Genomic DNA, 18,377 nt, shown 5'->3' on the forward strand with positions numbered 1-18,377 from the left:
TGTGTGCGCTGTGACGAGAAACTTGTGCGCTGCGAGGTAATATTTTGTGCGTGAGCGCACCCCAGCGCAGCTTAGCGGGAACACTGGTTACCAGATGTCCAAATTTACTCGGATATGTCCTCTTTTTAGAGGACTGTTGAGGCGTCCGGACAGCTTTTCAAAACCCAACAACATTTCGCCGTCCTTGTCCAATCCATCATCCTCTCCACACTAGACTACTGCAATGCCATCTACTTAAGCCTATCAAAAAAAAGTCTGCAAAGACTCCAGCTAATCCAGAATAATCTAATCTAATCTAATCTTTAGGTTTGTATACCGCATCTTCTCCACGTTTGTTGAGCTCGGTCTCCCCACTCCTAGCCAAACTTCACTGGCTCCCAGTGATTTCCAGGAGCACTTCAAATGCTCCTGCCTGGCTTTTAAGATCATTCACGGCATCCTTCCACCTTTAATCCCACTATTTTATAACTCCTCGAGTCCTGACTCTACCAGACCCGCCCAAAGGTATAAACTATCCTTCCCCTCTCTACACGGTATTCGCTATGCAGGCAAACTGGGAAAATCCCTTCTCTTCAGAATCACAGGTCTTTGGAATGACCTTACTACCCTGCTGCGGAACCTGGGCTCCCTCCAATTATTCCACAAGCAACTGAAAACGTGGCTTTTCACTAAAATGTCATTCTATCCCCCCTTACTCTTCTCTTCTATATATAAGTTCATGTAAACCTTTTTTTTTTCCTTCTCTTCCTATATTTTAAGTTCTTGTAAACCGTGCCAAGCTCCACATCAATGGAGATGATGCGGTATATAAACGTGAAGGTTTAGTTTAGTTTAGTTTTGAAAAGTTTCAAGTTCATGGCCGCATTGGGAAGGCATCTGCCCATGCGCAGATGCAATGCGGCGATGTCACATGCATGCATGTGATGTCATAGTGTCACACCTGCACATGCTCGGAGGCCCTCCAAACATGGCAATGAGCTCGAGGAGAAGAGGTTCTGGGGTTGAGGAGCTGGGTGAAATGGGGTGTGACATGGGTGGAACAAGACAGAGCTGGGTAGAACTGGGCGAGCCTGGGGGTGGAGCAACGTGCCCGGATTTTACGGGCCTAAAATTTGGTAACCCTACCCTTGTGCACCTGTGCCAGGCACATTTCTTTCCTTGTTTTTGGTTCGTTAGCGTATATTATTTGCATATCATTTCCTTTGAGCATTGCTTATTTTTCTGTGCTGTTGTTTAGGGTTACCAGATTTTCCAAACGGAAAATCCGGACCCCCTAGATCCGCCCAGTTCCACCCATCCCTACCCCATTATGCCCCAGTCCCGCCTCAGCCCTGCCCTCCATTGCCTACTGCTGTCCTGCCCAATGGAGATTTGTTGGAAGCTTTTTAAAACCCAGACAAAGTGCCAGGTTTTGAAAAGCCATCCAGACCACTGGACATGTCCTCATAGAGTTCCTTGGAGCGTCGGGAGCAGCGCGGAGCATTCAGCGTGGCTCCCTATGCTAATAACCACTATTGTGGTTTAGTAAAAAGGGAGGGGGTGGATTTCTAATATCTACAGTGTTCTCTCCATACCAGTCTGCTGTTAATCATTCTCATATAGGTCAGAAAAAAAGAAATGTTTTAAAATCTGTTTTAAATTTATCTAAATTCCCTAACAGTCTATTTGTTAACGGTATACCATTCCAGAGATGGGGGAAAAGTTAGGGCTCTAATGTGTTCATGAATTATTTCACGGTACGATGGTACTATAAGGCATCTTTGATTTTCTGATCTGAGGAAAGCCGGGCGTGACATTTGACCCGAGCTAAGTACCATACAGCATAAGTTAATACGTATACTATTCATTTACTGCTCACTGGTATAAGCCTAATAACTATGATTTGCTCTGGTTATTGGTTTCGGGCACTTGAGATATAGAGTCTTCATCTCTATTTATGAGCAAGTTGGGACCTTTTTGCTTTACTGTTGGCCTTCTTTTAATGTTTTGAGTACATATAAATTCAGCCAGAGGCCACATAAGAGGACATCCTTTAGTGTCCTGGAATTGTGGACACTAAGTTAAGCCTCTAGATGTCACCATTGCATGAAGACTAATAATAATAATAATAATTTTATTTCTTATATATACCGCCAAACAGTGTTCCCTCTAAGCGGGCGGGTGTTGTGAGCAAACTTTTTTCACCGTGAGCCAAAAATATCGGGCGCCAGCAAGTTATGAGCCAACTCGCCCGATTCTCCTCTCGCCGCCCTGCCATCTGCCGTACGCCTCTTCCGATCGTGCGCTGTGACGAGAAACGTGTGCGCTGCGATGTAATATTTTGTGCGCCAGCGCACGCCAGCGCAGCTTAGCGGGAACACTGGTTCAAATGGTTTTATTTATTTCCCCAAATTTATTTTTGTTATACGCATTGAAAATATTTGATATTGCGTTTAAATCAAAATCTCAATAAACTTGAAACGAGTGCCCGTGAGATTGTGGGAGGGTTAAATACTCAAAACTTAGAAGTTTTTGCTACGCCAGCTTTCTGGTATCTTTACATACAGTGGCGTACCTAGCATATGTAACATCCGGGGCCCATCATTTTTTGGCACCCCCCCCCATCTGTAAGAAAAACATGATTTTTAGTAACAAACCACACGTCACACATGAGTACCTAGGAAAAGGCAGCATCTTACATATTGCAGTGAGCAGTACATCAATACACCCATTGTAAAACTAAACAAGCCAGACCAGCACAGATCAATCCTACACCGTCAATCCTAACAGAAAACCATGTCTTTCGAACACACAGAACACAGAAAACACCTTCGCCTAGTAAGGAATATGTAATCACAAACTAACCCCTCCCTCTTTTACAAAACTGTAGTGTGGATTTTAGCTACGGAGGTAACAGCTCTGATGCTCATAAAATTCTGAGCATCAGAGCTGCTAACACCAAGGCTGGTGCTAAAAACGCTTCACAGTTTTGTAAAAGGGGGGATAAAATAAAAATACATAGACAAAGGTTAAATTGAACCAGCAAGAAGCTGGACTCTGCATACAATGCTTCACAGAAACAGTGACACATGTCTCCTAAAGCAATAAATAAATAGAAATTTTTTTCTACCTTTGTCTTCTGTGGTTTCTCCTTTCCTCATCTTCTTGTAACTCTCTTCCTTCCATTCACTGTCTGCCGTCTCTCTTCCCCTATATGGCATCTTCTCTCCTTCTATGCCCCTTCCAGAAACTGTATGCCTCCCCCTTCCATCTCTCCTTTCACCCCATTGGTCTGGCATCTCTCTCCTCGCCTTCCCTCTCCCACACCTCTCCTCATAGTCTGGTATCTCCCCTTCCCTGATTCTCTGGCATCTCTCTCCTTTCCTTTTCTTCCATCTTTCGTTCCCCCTCCATGCTCTCACATCTCCCCCTTCCTTTTCCCTTAGACTGGCATACCTTCCTCCTATGCTCCAAGCCCTGGCATCTCCTTTAATTCCCTCCCTCATCTTCCTTCTCCCTCCAGCTGGGTACCGCAACACTCTTCCCTGCAGCTCTGCACTTCCCCACAATTGCCATGCTTCGGTTCCTCTTCTTCCTTCCTTCCTCCCCCCCCCCCGCGGGACCCTGCGGCACCATCAACTCTTACTCCCTCTAATGTCGGCCCTGCAGCTCCAGACTTCCTCGCACCTTCTCCCCTCCCCCTTTGGATCGCTATTATTTTAAATGTTATAGCCGCGGAGCTGTATCCATCAGTGGAGATGTCTAACCTCGGCCTGCCCCGGAACTCTTACTGCAGCAGCCGCCCGTCTAGGCAGGAACAGGAAGTCACTGTTGCAGTAAGAGTTCCGGGGCAGGCCGAGGTTAGACATCTCCACTGATGGATACAGCTCCGCGGCTATAACATTTAAAATAATAGCGATCCAAAGGGGGAGGGGAGAAGGTGCGAGGAAGTCTGGAGCTGCAGGGCCGACATTAGAGGGAGTAAGAGTTGATGGTGCCGCAGGGTCCCGCGGGGAGGGGGGGGGGAGGAAGGAAGGAAGAAGAGGAACCGAAGCATGGCAATTGTGGGGAAGTGCAATCCCCCCAATGCGTCCCCTTACCTTACCTCCCCTTACCTTTGCGACGCGTGTGTGCGCTGTGAAGAGAAACTTTGCGCTGCGATGTAATATTTTGTGCGCGCGCGCAGGCCAGCGCACCTTAGCGGGAACACTGCCGCCAAAGCCATAATAGTTCGAGGCGGTTTACAATAAAGAAGGGCTGGACAATCAGCGAATGGGTACAATCAGCAGATACAGATACAATTAATATATGTAAGCATGGAACAGGAATGCTCCCATTCATCACTGGTCAAAAAAACTCAACCTATATTCACAGTGTTCAAAAATGTTCAAGCATCTTCAGTATCAAAACCATTGATTTATCTAATGCAGAATTATCAGTTCAGCACATAAAATAATCAGTAAGACCAGATAGAATAGAATATCAAAGCAAATGTCCTTACAAATGTGACATCACATTCGCTTGATATTATATTCTAACTGGTTTTACTAATTACTTCATGTGTTGAACTAATATTTCTGCATTAGATGAATCAATGGTTTGACATTTTTGAACATAGGTTCATGATTGTGGCAGTTGTCCGGGTCTCACCGCGTCTGGGTAGGTAGAACCAACGTTTCAACCATTGTGCTTCTCAAACATGATTGGCTGGGGCTTGAGGTAACTGAGGCAGGAAAGTCCGTTGGTCACAAATTTGAATTTTGACGGGAAAGTCTGTTAGTCACAGATTTGAAATTTTAAAGATGATCTCCCTTTAAAGCTGGGTTATATGTTCTCATAGGCTTCCATGGCTGGCATCATGATTGCTGCAGTTGTCCAAGTCTTGCTGTGTCTGCTTCAGTCACCTCAAGCCTCAGCCAATCAGGTTTGAGGACCCACTTTATATAAAGACAAACTGCAGCCCTCACAGCACACCCTGAAAAAAGCCACAGCATGATGGCTGAAACGTCGGTTCTACCTACCCAGATGCAGCAAGACCTGGACAGCTGCAATATGGGTTAAGGATTTTTTTGGCTAGTGATGAATGGGAGCATTCTCATATACAACATTTTGCTACAATGGTTCGCACCTTTTCTTTACAAATTTGTTTACATCACAGATGCCCAGTTCACCACATGCGATAATAGTGGGAATTATTTTTTGATTTTCTTGATTTTTTTTTCTCATTAGTTTCTCTGTATTTATTTATTTATATATATATATTTTTTTAAAAAATTTTTTTTTGGCATCTGGTCCCCATCTCCCCAGTCAAATCTTTTTGTCCTCACCTGCATCCCTATCAGATTGGTACCATCTCTTCACCATCCCTACAATTTTCTTTCCCATACCCAACCCACATGTAAAAGATCTTATAGATTTAAATGATACATAAAATATATGATACAACTTGTTAAAATTTAAGACAAAACAATAGGCATTACTTTGTTAAATATGCAAGAAAAACATTCTTATTGTTAATATGTAAAAATAATAAACTATCTATAACGAAAGAGCTCAGTCCCATTGTACAGTCCTTGACTGTTTGTCCCACAGCTGACAAAGAACATTGGGGTCCTTTTACCAAGACGCCCAAGCCGATTTAACGCGCGCTAAATGCTAACGCATCCATAGAATATAATGGACTCATTAGCGTTTAGCTTACGCTAATATTTAGCATGCACTAAATCAAAAGAGGGGGATTCTGATGATGTTCTGGTAGCAGGAGCTCCAAGCTGAGGTGTTAGTGTTTCAAGATTCTGAGTCAGGGTGTGCAAGGGAACAAATCAGTTGGTTCCCATCCCCAATGGCTCCTTCCTCACCACGTCTCTACTACCACGCGTGTGCGCGCTGCTTCCCTTCCCTCGTACCTCTTTAATTTTCGCAGTGTGAGCAGCAATCCCCAAACTGCTACTCATGCCAGCGTTGGCTCTTCCTCCGATGTCACTTCCTGGACCCGTGCCTAGGAAGTGGCATCAGAGGAAGAGCAAACGCTAGCGCGAAAAGTAGGTTGGGGTTGCTGCTTGCGCTGGGAGCATTGAAAGAGGTACGGGGAAGGGAAGGGGCGCATGTGCATGGCAGGAGGGGGCAGGAAAGGAGTGGATGAGAGTGGGGTGGAAAAGAGGGAGGGGAGGGGTGCCACTTCATCGGGCACCTCTCACCCTCGTTACACCACATCCCATCCCCATTCACTTCTGATCCATCCTCTCCCATCCCCATGGTTATTATTGACTGTTTTGTCAAAAACACTGCACTGTGGGTTTTCCGTTGTGCCTAACCCCATGCACACTAGAGAGCTGCATGGGAACGGGGATGACGGGGATCCCACGGGTTCCCCCTACGGGTCGCGGGGATCCCATGGGGACGCGCCCTAGGGTCGCGGGGAATCCGTGGGGACGCTCCCGATGGTCGCGGGATTCCTGCGGGGTTAGATGCGAGGCTCGTCTTCTCCCTACCTGCCCTGCCGCAGCACACAGCCGATCGGAACGGAAGTCTTCCAAGATGTCAGTGCTGACATCAGAGGGAGGGCTTCCGTTCCGATTGGCTGTGTGCTGCGATCGGTAGTGGCGTACCAAGGGGGAGCGGGGAGGGCGGTCCGCCCCGGGTGCAGCCATAGGGAGGGGGGTGCACAGCCGGCCAGGTCCCCTTACCTTTGTGGCGCTTCCTCCGACCAACTGGCAACAGGCCCGGTCCGACAAACCTCCCTGCCCTGTAGCCGCAAATCTAAATTACTTTCTTACAGCAGCTTCAATACTCCAGCTGCTGTAAGAAGGTAATTTAGATTCGCGGCTACAGGGCAGGGAGGTTTGTCAGACCGGGCCTGTTCTGTTGTCAGTCGGGCAGGGAAGCACCACAAAGGTAAGGGGCAGGGAGGGAGAAAGGGAGGAAAGGTGGAGTGGAGAGGAAAAGACGCTTAAGGTAAAACTGAGGGGGGAGAAGGACGCTGAAAGCACTGGGGAAGACAAAGGGGTGGAGAAGGACGCTGAAAGGACATGGGGAAGACGGGGGGGGAAGAAGGACGCTGAAAGGACATGGGGAAGACGGAGGGGGAGAAGGACGTTGAAAGGACATGGGGAAGACGGAGGGGGAGAAGGACGTTGAAAGGACATGGGGAAGACGGGGGGAGAAGGATGCTGAAAGGACATGGGGAAGAAGAGGGAGAGAGAAGGACGCTGAAAGGACATGGGGAAGACAGAGGGGGAGAAGGACACTGAAAGCACATGGGAAAGACAGAGGGGGGAGAAGGACACTGAAAGCACATGGGGAAGACAGAGGGGGGAGAAGGAGGCTGACAGGACATGGAGAAGATGAGGGGAGAAGGACGCTGAAAGGAAATGGGGAAGAGAGAGTGGGGAGAAGACGCTGGCAGGGAAGAAGACAGAGATGCCAGACTATGGGGGGAGCGGAGGGAAGAAGATGGGTGCCAGACCAATTTGGAAGGGGAGAGAAAGGGAGAGGCACAGTAACAGAGCAAATGGAAGACGCAGAGAGAAGAGAGATAGTGGATGGAAGGAATTGAATGAGAACATGAGTAAAGCAGAAACCAGGCAACAAAGGTAGGGAAAAAATTCTATTTCTTTTTTTTGTTTTTTTTTTGCTTTAGGATAAAGTAGTATATTAGTTGTGTTGATAAAAATTTATAAACATTAGAGGCTCTGGTAGAAACCCGTTTACAAAGTATGTATTCTTCCCAATTAATATTTCCAAATTAATAAAGTCTTTTTGCGTATTTGTAAATGGGTTTCTACCAGAGCCTTTAATTCAGTAGCATAATTAAATGAAATAACTATTTCTGTAGTTTATAGGGATGGGTGGGGATGGAGGGGATTCTTCGCGGGGATGGGTGGGATTTCTGTCCCCGCACAACTCTCTAGTGCCCACCTCTGTTCCACAGCTGCAGCCAGCTCTGTTCCCTCTAAATTTAATGAGAATCTTCCAACTGCAGTTCTATCAGTGGGACGTGGAGTTTCACTATCATATTTTCAATTGCTAGGGGCAGGAAGGTTTCTTGGAATTTTGCAGTTTGCCTGTTCCTCACTATTGAAAATGTGTAAACAGCACCCTCCACTGGCAGGACTGTAGATGGATTCCCTCTCAACTTTGAACAGTGTCTCTCAGCCTTTTTTAGCTCCGGCAAACTAAACAGAGCAAATATTTTTTGCAATACATTATAATTGAAATAATAAAATTGGAAAACCAAGAAAAAATTAAATTTCTGAGCTATTTATTTAAAGTTCTTTAAGCTATGTATGGGTAACTGTGACAACGGTGAAACTAAAGTAGATAGAATAGAATTGCTAGTCAATGCGATGGATATGCTTGTTTTTGAGTGCAAATTAGCTCAAAACACGGCTCAATAGTCGACAAGCAAATGCACATTTCATCATCTGCCATCTGCAGTCGTTCTCTTTTTTTTTCAATTTAATTTCTGTCAGGGCTGAAAATCCGATTTCGCAAAGATAAGAAGATCCAAATGGCTACAAAGTCTAGATTGCTTTGTTGCTCAAATTAGGATAACTACTGCATGGAAAATTAAAAATAAAATTACTTTCTGTTAGTTTACAAGGACCAGTCACATCAAAGAATGATGCTTGTTCTGGGTGGTTGTATCCTTACGAACACAGATGCTCATAACATTGACTCTTGTGAACGCGATGTGCATGTCATCTACAGTATTCTGGTGTATACTTATGAAGGAAATTTTTAAAAATAAAGTAAAATTCTGGTATCTCTCATGGCACACCCAGAGTTTCTTTGGGACACACCACTGTGCCGTGGCACACAGTTTGAGACACACCGACATAGAGGGAACTGGGGAATAGAAGATCTGAACAGTGACGCAAACCCACATCCCTGTGTAGCAGCAGTATTAAGATATCTGGCTAACATACTATTACACAACAATTTCACTAAGCAAGAAAGCTTAATATCTCTAAAGCAGGGATCTCAAAGTCCCTCCATGAGGGCCGCAATCCTGTCGGGTTTTCAGGATTTCCCCAATGAATATGCATTGAAAGCAGTGCATGCACATAGATCTCATGCATATTCAATGCGGAAATCCTGAAAACCCGACTGGATTGCGGCCCTCAAGGAGGGACTTTGAGACCCCTGCTCTAAAGGGACAAAATAAAGCCTGAATAAAAGGAACTTTATTACAGTAGACTCTCAGTTAACCGGCACCCATGGGGATTGATAGATGCTGAATAAATATAGTTTCTGATTGCTTGAGAGTTGCTATTAAAAATAAGCCCAACTAATACTATATCCCATACTATGCCATACCAGTGTGCAGTGGTTAAAGCTACAGCCTCAGCATCCTGCAGTTGTGGGTTCAAACCCGCACTGCTCCTTGTGACCTTGGCAAGTCACTTAATCTCCCCATTGCCCCAGGTACATTAGATTGTGAGCCCGCCAGGACAGACAGGGAAACATATTTGAGTACCTGAATAAATTCATGTAAACTGTTCTGAGCTCCCTTGGGAAAATGGTATAGAAAAATGAATGAATGAATAAATACCGGACATGTGGTAGGCAAAGTGTGGGCCTACTCAGGTGTGGCGTGCCAAGTTTACACTTAAATTTTTGCCAGAAATTGATTTTATTTTTACTTTTATTTAAAGTATTACAGTATTTCTTAGATTTTTTTTGCTGGTTGCTTGAGAGTTCTGGTTGCTTGAGTTCTACTTAACAAAGAGAATACTGTATTTGTTTAAAATGTATATTTCAATTGCATGTCCCCCCCCCCCAAAAAAAAAATTCTTTACAATTCAGTACAAAATAATTCTTAAATTGAATATGTTTATAAAAATTCTGTGGGCTCATATATGACCAATTTAGTTATGCTGTGACTTCATCTTAGACAAACCTCTATTGCATCATTGGAAAAATAGTTTTTCTTAATTTTCAAAAAATATTATAGATCTTGTCATTTGCAGAATGAAACTAAACTCAGAAAAGACTAAAATTTTCCTGGCAAGCCCAAATGAAAAAATCACTACAACTACAATACATGTAAACGGTCACGACCACCCAATACTAAAAACTATAAAAATACTGGGAGTCACCTTGGATACCCACTTGACCTTGACCGATCACATAAATTCGGTGACAAAAAAAATGCTTCTTCACTCTTTGGAAACTGAAAACCATAAAAAAATACTTCGACCTTCTATCCTTCAGAATACTGGTACAGTCATTGATTCTATCCTCCCTGCACTACTGTAACATTATTTACTTGGGGATACCTAAAAAAAAACGTGAGAAAATTGAGAATAGTTCAAAACATGGCCTTCCGCTTAATATTCGGACTAAAGAAAAGTGATCATGTTAGTCCCATCTACAAACTGTTGCACTGGCTACCAATTGAGGCACAAATTCTATTCAAATTCTCCTGCTTTTACTACAAACTAATCTGGAATGGCCCCCAACTACCTGCTACTTCACTTCGAATTCTACTCCTCCACTAGGTCTACCAGAAACCGCAACCTCTTTTCATACCCGAAAATCACAGGCTGCAGATCTCGAACCTTCCTAGACAGAACATTCAAGCTGGTAGACAGCAAACTTGGCTAGGCTACTTCATTGATGTCGCTAGATTGACCCACAGTGTCTTTTGGAAAGAATTAAAAACCACCTTGTTTAAGAAATTCATACCCTAGCCAGACTTTTTTCCCCACAATCAAAGCTACCACACCTCACCCGAATTCCTTCATTCTTCATAATAGGAACCCTTTATTCTCTGTCTGCCATTACGTCCTCCTCTCAATCGGACCCAGCTTCCCGCTGGTGCCCGATCATTTTTAATGTAATATGAAAATAAGTTAATTCTTTTCAATAAACTATGTATATTTTTCTTCTAACCATTTTGCACCTTGTAACTCACAGACTGCTCAATGTTCTCTTATCTATTTTTACTCTGTAATTCGCTGATTGTCCAGCTTTACTTCATTGTAAACCTTGTAATTCACTGACCTTGTAACTCATCTTGTAATTCACTGACCATTCAATGTTCTCTTATCTACCTATACTCTGTAATTCGCTGCTTGTACAGCTTTTCTTCATTGTGAACCGCCTAGAAGTCGCAAGATTATGGCGGTATAGAAAAATAAAGTTATTATTATTATTATAATATGCAGCTCTTGACATGTACCATGTTCACAGTTGGCTTCTTCAGGGAGGTACAAATTGTTGCCACAAAGGGAATGTACTTCAATTATCATGTGTTTATAAATGTATCCTATACAAATAGACCTCCACCTTTTACTAAACCTCGATAGCAGTTATTAGTGCAGGGATCCGCGCTGAACGCGCCGCGCTGCTTCCGACGCTCATAGAGTTCTTATGAGCGTCAAGAGCAGCGCGGAGCATTCAGTATGGCTCCGTGCACTAATAACCACTATTGTGGTTTAGTAAAAGGGGAGGAGAATTAATACGTCATACACATTCCAAAGAAAATGGGGGAACGGGAGTGAAACACTCAAAAACAAAAAATAACCAGCAGCGTGCAGGGTACCCTTCAAACTGGCATCCACATTTGTCCAAATCAATCCTCTTAAAAGAAGAAAGTGAGCCAGTCATTAAAACTGAATGATCTGAAAATGAACAATTGTTATTTTTTAAATTAGGCACCACTGCCTTTAAGATCCTGACAGTCAATCCTCTAACTACCTACCAGAGTTGGCCAACCTACTCCTGGGTGCCTCTAACACTGGGGTCTCAAAGTCCTCCTTGAGGGCCGCAATCCAGTCGGGTTTTCAGGATTTCCGCAATGAATATGCATGAGATCTATGTGCATGCACTGCTTTCAGTGCATATTCATTGGGGAAATCCTGAAAACCCGACTGGATTGCGGCCCTCAAGGAGGGACTTTGAGATCCCTGCAGTCTAACAGATATTCCACCAGAAATCTTTTCCACTTAAAATTCCCAACATGCAACAGTATAAAGTCTACCAGGAAAATTACCTTATCCATCCAATATCAATTAGTACAACGCTGGAACCACTACGATCATGTGACCACTATGTCACATTTAGAAAACTTTTAAAAGCATTTCTATACCAAGACAGAGAGCTAACCCTGATGTAACTGAAATGATAATTGTAAAAGCCCATTTCTAAACTGTCTAATGCAACTCCTGGGGCATAATGATGAGCCAATGATGACCTACTTGAAATTGTAACTATGTATTTGTAACTATGACCTAACTGTACTGATCTACCTGTTCTAGCAACTATTAAATGTCCATGTCAAACAGTCCATTGTAACTTCCTAGGTAACTGACCCAACCTCTTGTAATGTACATAATCCAACATTGAACTGAATAGGTAAAGGCAGTAATGTAGTGAGGGCGAGAGGAGCCCGGGTCGGGGGTGCCCCTCCCCCAACCCCACCGCTCCTACCCCGCCCCCTCATGATGCGTGCATGCACCCCTTCCCCAGACCTCTTTAATGTTCGTAGCGCGAGCAGCAACCCCAACCAGAGTTGGCTTTTCCTCTAACGTCACTTCCTAGGTGTGGGTCCAGAAAGTGATGTCAGAAGAAGAGCCGCCGCTGGCATGAGCAGCAGGCTGGGATTGTGGCTCATGTCACAAACGTTAAAGAGGTACGGGGGAAAGGAAGCGTCACAATGTGGGGTAGTGGAGGGCAGGGAAGGAGCAGGGGGGCGGAGAGGAGGATGGGTGTTGGCGCTCCCCCCTTACTTTGCCACAGGGTAAAGGCAGAAGAGAAAACCTGATTAACATAGCATAACATATTGCACAATGTATTAGAGTGTGGCACAGTGGTTAAAGCTACAGCCTTAGCACCCTGAGGTTGTGGGTTCAAACCCACGCTGCTCCTTGTGACCCTGGATAAGTCACTTAATCCCCCATTGCCCCAAGTACATTAGAGAGATTGTGAGTCCACCGGGACAGATAGGGAAAAATGCTTGAGTACCCGAATAAATTAATGTAGACCGTTCTGAGCTCCCTTGGGAGAATAGTATTGAAAAAATTAATATAATTAAAAATTAACATTCCCAAAGGCTTTTAACGTGCACATTACATAGAAGCTAAGAAAAATGAAGGCAGATAAAGACCAGATGGCCTGTCTAGTCTGCCCATCCATACCATCTGCTATCCTTTCCTCCCTCTTAGAGATCTCGTGTTCTTATCCCAAGCTTTCTTGAATTCATTGCACAGCCTACTTAATTTTCGGAGCTAGAATAGGCATCTTTGGAAAGTTTAGAACATACGAAAATAAGAACTGCCATACTGGGACAGACCGAAGTTCCATCAAGCCCAGTATTCTGTTTCCAACAGTGGCCAACCCTGGTCCCAAGTACCTGAAAGAAACCCAAAGAGTAACAACATTCCAGAGCTGATAATGTGATGTCATAATGCCTCATTCCAACAATTCCTAAGAGCCAACCTCATCAGTGATGTCACAATGGCTTGATTATCCTATACTTGGCTCACTTAAGAACATAAGACCTTTCATACTGGGACAGACTGAAGGTCCATTAAGCCCAATATCATGTTTCCAATAGTGGCCAACCCTGATCCCAAGTACCTAGCTGGATCCCAAGTAGTAAAACAGATTGTTTGCCTCTCTGTTTCCATGTTCAGAGGGTGATTGACCAAAGGAAAAAACATAAGAGATTGGGGTGAGAATATTTATAGGGATACATCTGAAAATAGACCAGGCTATACGACCTGATGGGCTAGATCCCAGATTACTGAAGAACTAAAAGTCTGTTCTAAGAAAGGAGAGACATGAAACATTCAAAATATATGACAGGCCTCAACCGAGGGCCAGAAACTAGCATTTTCCATAGAATTAGAAGCCCAAGGATACTAAGGTCATTGTAGGAAGCTGAAAAAGCTTGTGAGAAAATAGGAGAGGATTGATGAGTTAAAATAAGGATGAAAAGGGGTTATAGGCTGAGGAATTTGCTACCTCTTATGAGGATAACATCTTATGCATATGAGAATATCTAATTGATTGGATAGTTTTAGGAGAAGGGAAGATATGGAGGGGATAAAAATGGAGTTTTCAGAGGTCACATGATGCTGTGAACACGGAAGGACGTGTTCCAGCCTTGCTTTGAGGCACCCTGGATTTCATCTTTCACCATTGCCTTATTATAGTTTCCCCGAGATTGTCTTTTTGCATTGGTATGGGTAAGAAACATATGGACAGATATCTATTTCAGTCCATAGTGATCATGACAAGTTAAGATCACTCTCATATGGGGGAAAACAAAATGTATAGATGTTTCTTTTTTTAAAAAAAAATCTAATAAAACTTACAAAAAAATTGTGAAGTCAGTCAGGTTTTAGGGGCACATGGAGGGGCGTTTTCAATACGACGTCCAAATCCGAATGGACGTTTTGCAGAAGGCACACAAAATCCAGTACCAAACATGCCCATTTTCAAAACTGTAAAATGTTTATCTTGCTTTTAGAACAGTATAGGAGGAATTCTTCTTTTCTCATGGTGCTGGCGGTATTGGGTTACGAAACCTTCACATCATGAGGGGAGGAGACCATCTTTTCCGTCTCAAACTAAATAATCAGCAGAGCTGTGAAAACCATGCAGCTATGTGTGCATGCACAGAGCCTGCACACCCTTGAGGTGTCTGGACAGGAAACTGTAGCCCAGTTAAAGGCTTGCGTTGAGTCTCTTGAGGGCCTTGCTGCTGAAGACCAGGTGCTGTTGCTGGGCGGAACACCCGTAGAAGATAAGGCAACTCTTGAGCAATGTGGCATCAGCACCCTAGCCACCCTGGAAGGTGCTGGCCGTATACTGGGAGGTAAAGTTCATGGGTCTTTAGCCCGTGCTGGGAAAGTCAGAGGTCAAACTCCCAAAGTTGCCAAGCAAGAGAAGAAGAAAAAAAAGACGGGGTGTGCCAAGCGGCGCATGCAGTACAACCTCACTTTGTCAATGTGGTTCCAACCTTTGGCAAAAAGAAGGGGCCCAATGCTAACTCTTAAAATATCTTTCTATTTGCTCTTTCCAATAAAGTACATATGAATATCCCCCCCCCCCCCCAAAAAAAAAAAAAAGGATATTTTTCAAAGGTGCATTTATCTTTCGGAAACATTTTTGGAAAATAAAAATCCACGTCCAAAAAAAATATGCTTAAAAGAAGCCATTGGGATATAGGAGGGGGCCAACAGTTTTAGTAGACTGGCCACACAGATATCCTGGTAGAGCAGTGGGGCACCTCAGGGGGCACTGCAGTGAACTTCACATAAAAAGGCCCAGATATACATTTCACCATAACCCCCTTAGAGTATATGATGAGCCCTCCAAAACCCACCCAAAACCTACTGTAGCTACATATAGGTGACACCTGCAGGCATAAGGGCTATTGGTGTGGTGTACAGGTGGATACAGTAGGTTTTGGGTGGATTTTGGTAGGCTCACATTCTCTACCTCAAGTGTAGTAGTTAGAGTGGGGTGTGGACCCGAATCCCCATCTCTGCGGTTGACTACATCACCCACTAGGCTACTTCAGAGACCTGCTCGCTGCTCTACTAGGACTGGCCAAAACATCTGAAACTATTATACAGGCTGGTATGTACTGTTTCATTGATATCTTTGAGAGGTGGGAGGAGGTCAGTGACCACTGGGGGATTGTTGGGAGGTCATGTTTACATCACTCAGTGGTATATCCCTGGACGTTTTTCTGCCATAATCAAACATTTTAGAAAATGTCAAGGGCTTAAGTCCTGCCCACACCATACCTCTAACACCCCCCCTTGAGACTTAAAGGAGTCAAGATCTTCAGTCAATCTTTGGTTTTTAAATTATCCCAATTCTGGAATGATCTCCCCCTTTTTTTTTTTTTTTAAGGAGTTCCAGTTCGTTTCAATTTTTCCATAAATCTTTATGTTTAAATATATTTATCAAAGTTTTCAAAGAAGTGCCAACAAAATAGACAAAAGGCAACAACACATTTCTTATATATATGCACAAAACAATCCCCTCCCCCAGACATTCCGTAAATATTTAAAAACTACTCTATTTGCCAAACATTTTGAAAATTAATTATTTTGAAATTTTGCTAATATCTTCTATTTATCATTTGTAGATCATTCCCTGTTTATTTAATTGCTGTAAATCGAGTCGAGCCATCTCAGAATGATGACTCGGTATACAAAGTTAAGCTTTAGTTTAGTTTAGCATATAAATCTGTTTTGAAAATAGTAAATTGAAAAGGTTTGGCAAGTAAAAATGTCTAGCTGCCCCTTTATGCCAGTTTTTGGAAATGTTTCTGTATTGAAAATGAGCCCCTTTGTAATACTGAAATATTGTTGGTGTCAGCAATAGATGAGGTGATGCAAATAGAAGAAAAAATAGCTGACACGGTAAAACGGGGAGACAAAACATTTTTTTAGATATATTAGTGATAGGAAGAAGTGCAAAAGTAGCATTGTGAAACTCAAAGGTGAAGGGGAGGAATATATAGAAGCTGATAAAGAAAAAGCCAAATTGCTTAACAAATATTTCTGTTCTGTGTTCACGGCTGAAGCGCTGGGAGTTGGACCGCAGAAGACAAACGTGAATAGGGATGGAGGAGTAATAGACCCTGATCGATTTTCAGAGGATTGTGTTCGTTAGGAGTTAACTAAAATAAAGGTAGACAAAGTGATGTACATCCGAGGGTGCTGAAGGAACTTAGGGAAGTTCTGGTAGCTCCGCTGACTGACCTTTTCAACGAGTCTCTAGAGTTGGGAGTGGTACTGGAGAAGGGCAGATGTGGTCCCTCTCCACAAAAGTGGAAGTAAGGAAGAAGTAGGGAATTACAAGTCGGTAAGTCAGACTTCTGTGGTAAGCAAATTAATGGAAACACTTTTTTTTTTAAATAATTCTTTATTCATTTTATAACTTACATCAAGTACATCAACATTGGTATTAACATTTTAACATAGATATATCACTTGAAATTCTACAATTAATCTTATCAAATTAAATTTATCCCCTTCCCTCCCATCCTTTTATATTTCATAAAAACATTTTCCAATAATAAATACCCCCCCCCACCCGCCCAATTTCCATTTGTACTAATCAGGGAAGAAAAATATATACTCATTCTTTACAATAATCTGATAATGGCCTCCACACATCCTGAAATTTATTAAAGTTCCCTTTTTGAATGGCTAATGTTCTTTCCATTTTATAAATACAGCATACTGAATTCCACCAAAAACTAAAGTTCAATCTATTCCAACTTTTCCAATTAAGTGTTATTTGTTGTATGAGCAATAATTTATTATTTGTAGAGGATATTTGACTCTTAGCTCTCATCTCAATGCCAAATAATATTGTATCATAGGATAATGCCACATGATTTTTTAATAAACAATTTATTTGACTCCAAATTGATTTCCAAAATTCAATAATAAATGGACAATAGAATAATAAATGGTCTAAAGTCCCTACTTCAAGATGACAATGCCAACATCTATCAGACTTAGAGCTATCCAATTTTTTTAAACGAACAGGGGTCCAGAATGCTCGATGCAACAGGAAGAACCGTGTTTGTCTCATAGATGCAGACATTGTACATCTCATCCTCCAAGACCAAATACATGGCCATTGAGAAGCAGAAATTTGATGCTTAATCTCAATGCTCCAAATGTCTCTAAGACCTGTCTTTGGTTTTTTATTCATGAATCCAGATATTAATTTGTACCACTGCGCAGCCTGGTGTCCCTGGAAGTCCGTCTGAAAGCATAAAAACTCTAAACCACAGTTCTTCAACCGCCGGTCCGCGGACCGGTGTCGGTCCGCAGGAAATTTTTGCCGGTCCGCACAGGGCCGGCAAGACCGACTGACTTCAACTTCCTGCCGGTCCGCGCAGGGCCGGAAAGATCAACATCCGAAGTCTGCGCTGGGACGGAGAGATCTTGGGGAGCCTCCGACAGTGGCTTTCTCCCCTCTCTGCAGCTCTCCTTTACTTCCCAGCGCAGCGATTCACGAAGGCAGCCTCGGGGCTTTTGCTGAGTCGCGGCTGCCTCTGATGATGCAACTTCCTCTTTCCTCAGAGGCGGCGCGACACAACAAAGGACCCGAGGCTGCCTTCGTGAATCGCTGTGCTGGGAAGTAAGAAGAGCTGTTGGGAGGGGAGAAAACCACTATCAGAGTCTGGGAAGCTGCTGGGCAGGGGGGAAAAAGGGACAGCTGCTACTGGAGAGGGAGAAGGAGAGATGCTTCTGGGAGGGGAGGAGGGAAAGGGATCTGGGAAGCTGCTGGGCAAGGAAAAAAAAGGGACAGCTGCTACTGCAGAGGGAGAAGGAGAAGGAGAGATGCTTCTGGGAGGGGAGGAGAGAAAGGAATCTGGGAAGCTGCTGGGCAAGGAAAAAAGGGACAGCTGC

The 18,377-nt window shown here is 43.5% G+C and overlaps 1 protein-coding gene and 1 pseudogene across 3 annotated transcripts in view; both read left to right on the plus strand.

Annotated features, from left to right (window-relative positions):
* Window positions 1-18,377, plus strand: part of PRX (periaxin) — a 144,767-nt gene that overhangs the window by 103,290 nt on the left and 23,100 nt on the right. The window lies entirely within an intron of this gene.
* LOC117364713 lies at window positions 14,580-14,987 on the plus strand (annotated as a pseudogene).

This window comes from Geotrypetes seraphini, chromosome 8 (genome assembly GCF_902459505.1).
Source record: "Geotrypetes seraphini chromosome 8, aGeoSer1.1, whole genome shotgun sequence".
Lineage (NCBI taxonomy): Eukaryota > Metazoa > Chordata > Amphibia > Gymnophiona > Dermophiidae > Geotrypetes > Geotrypetes seraphini.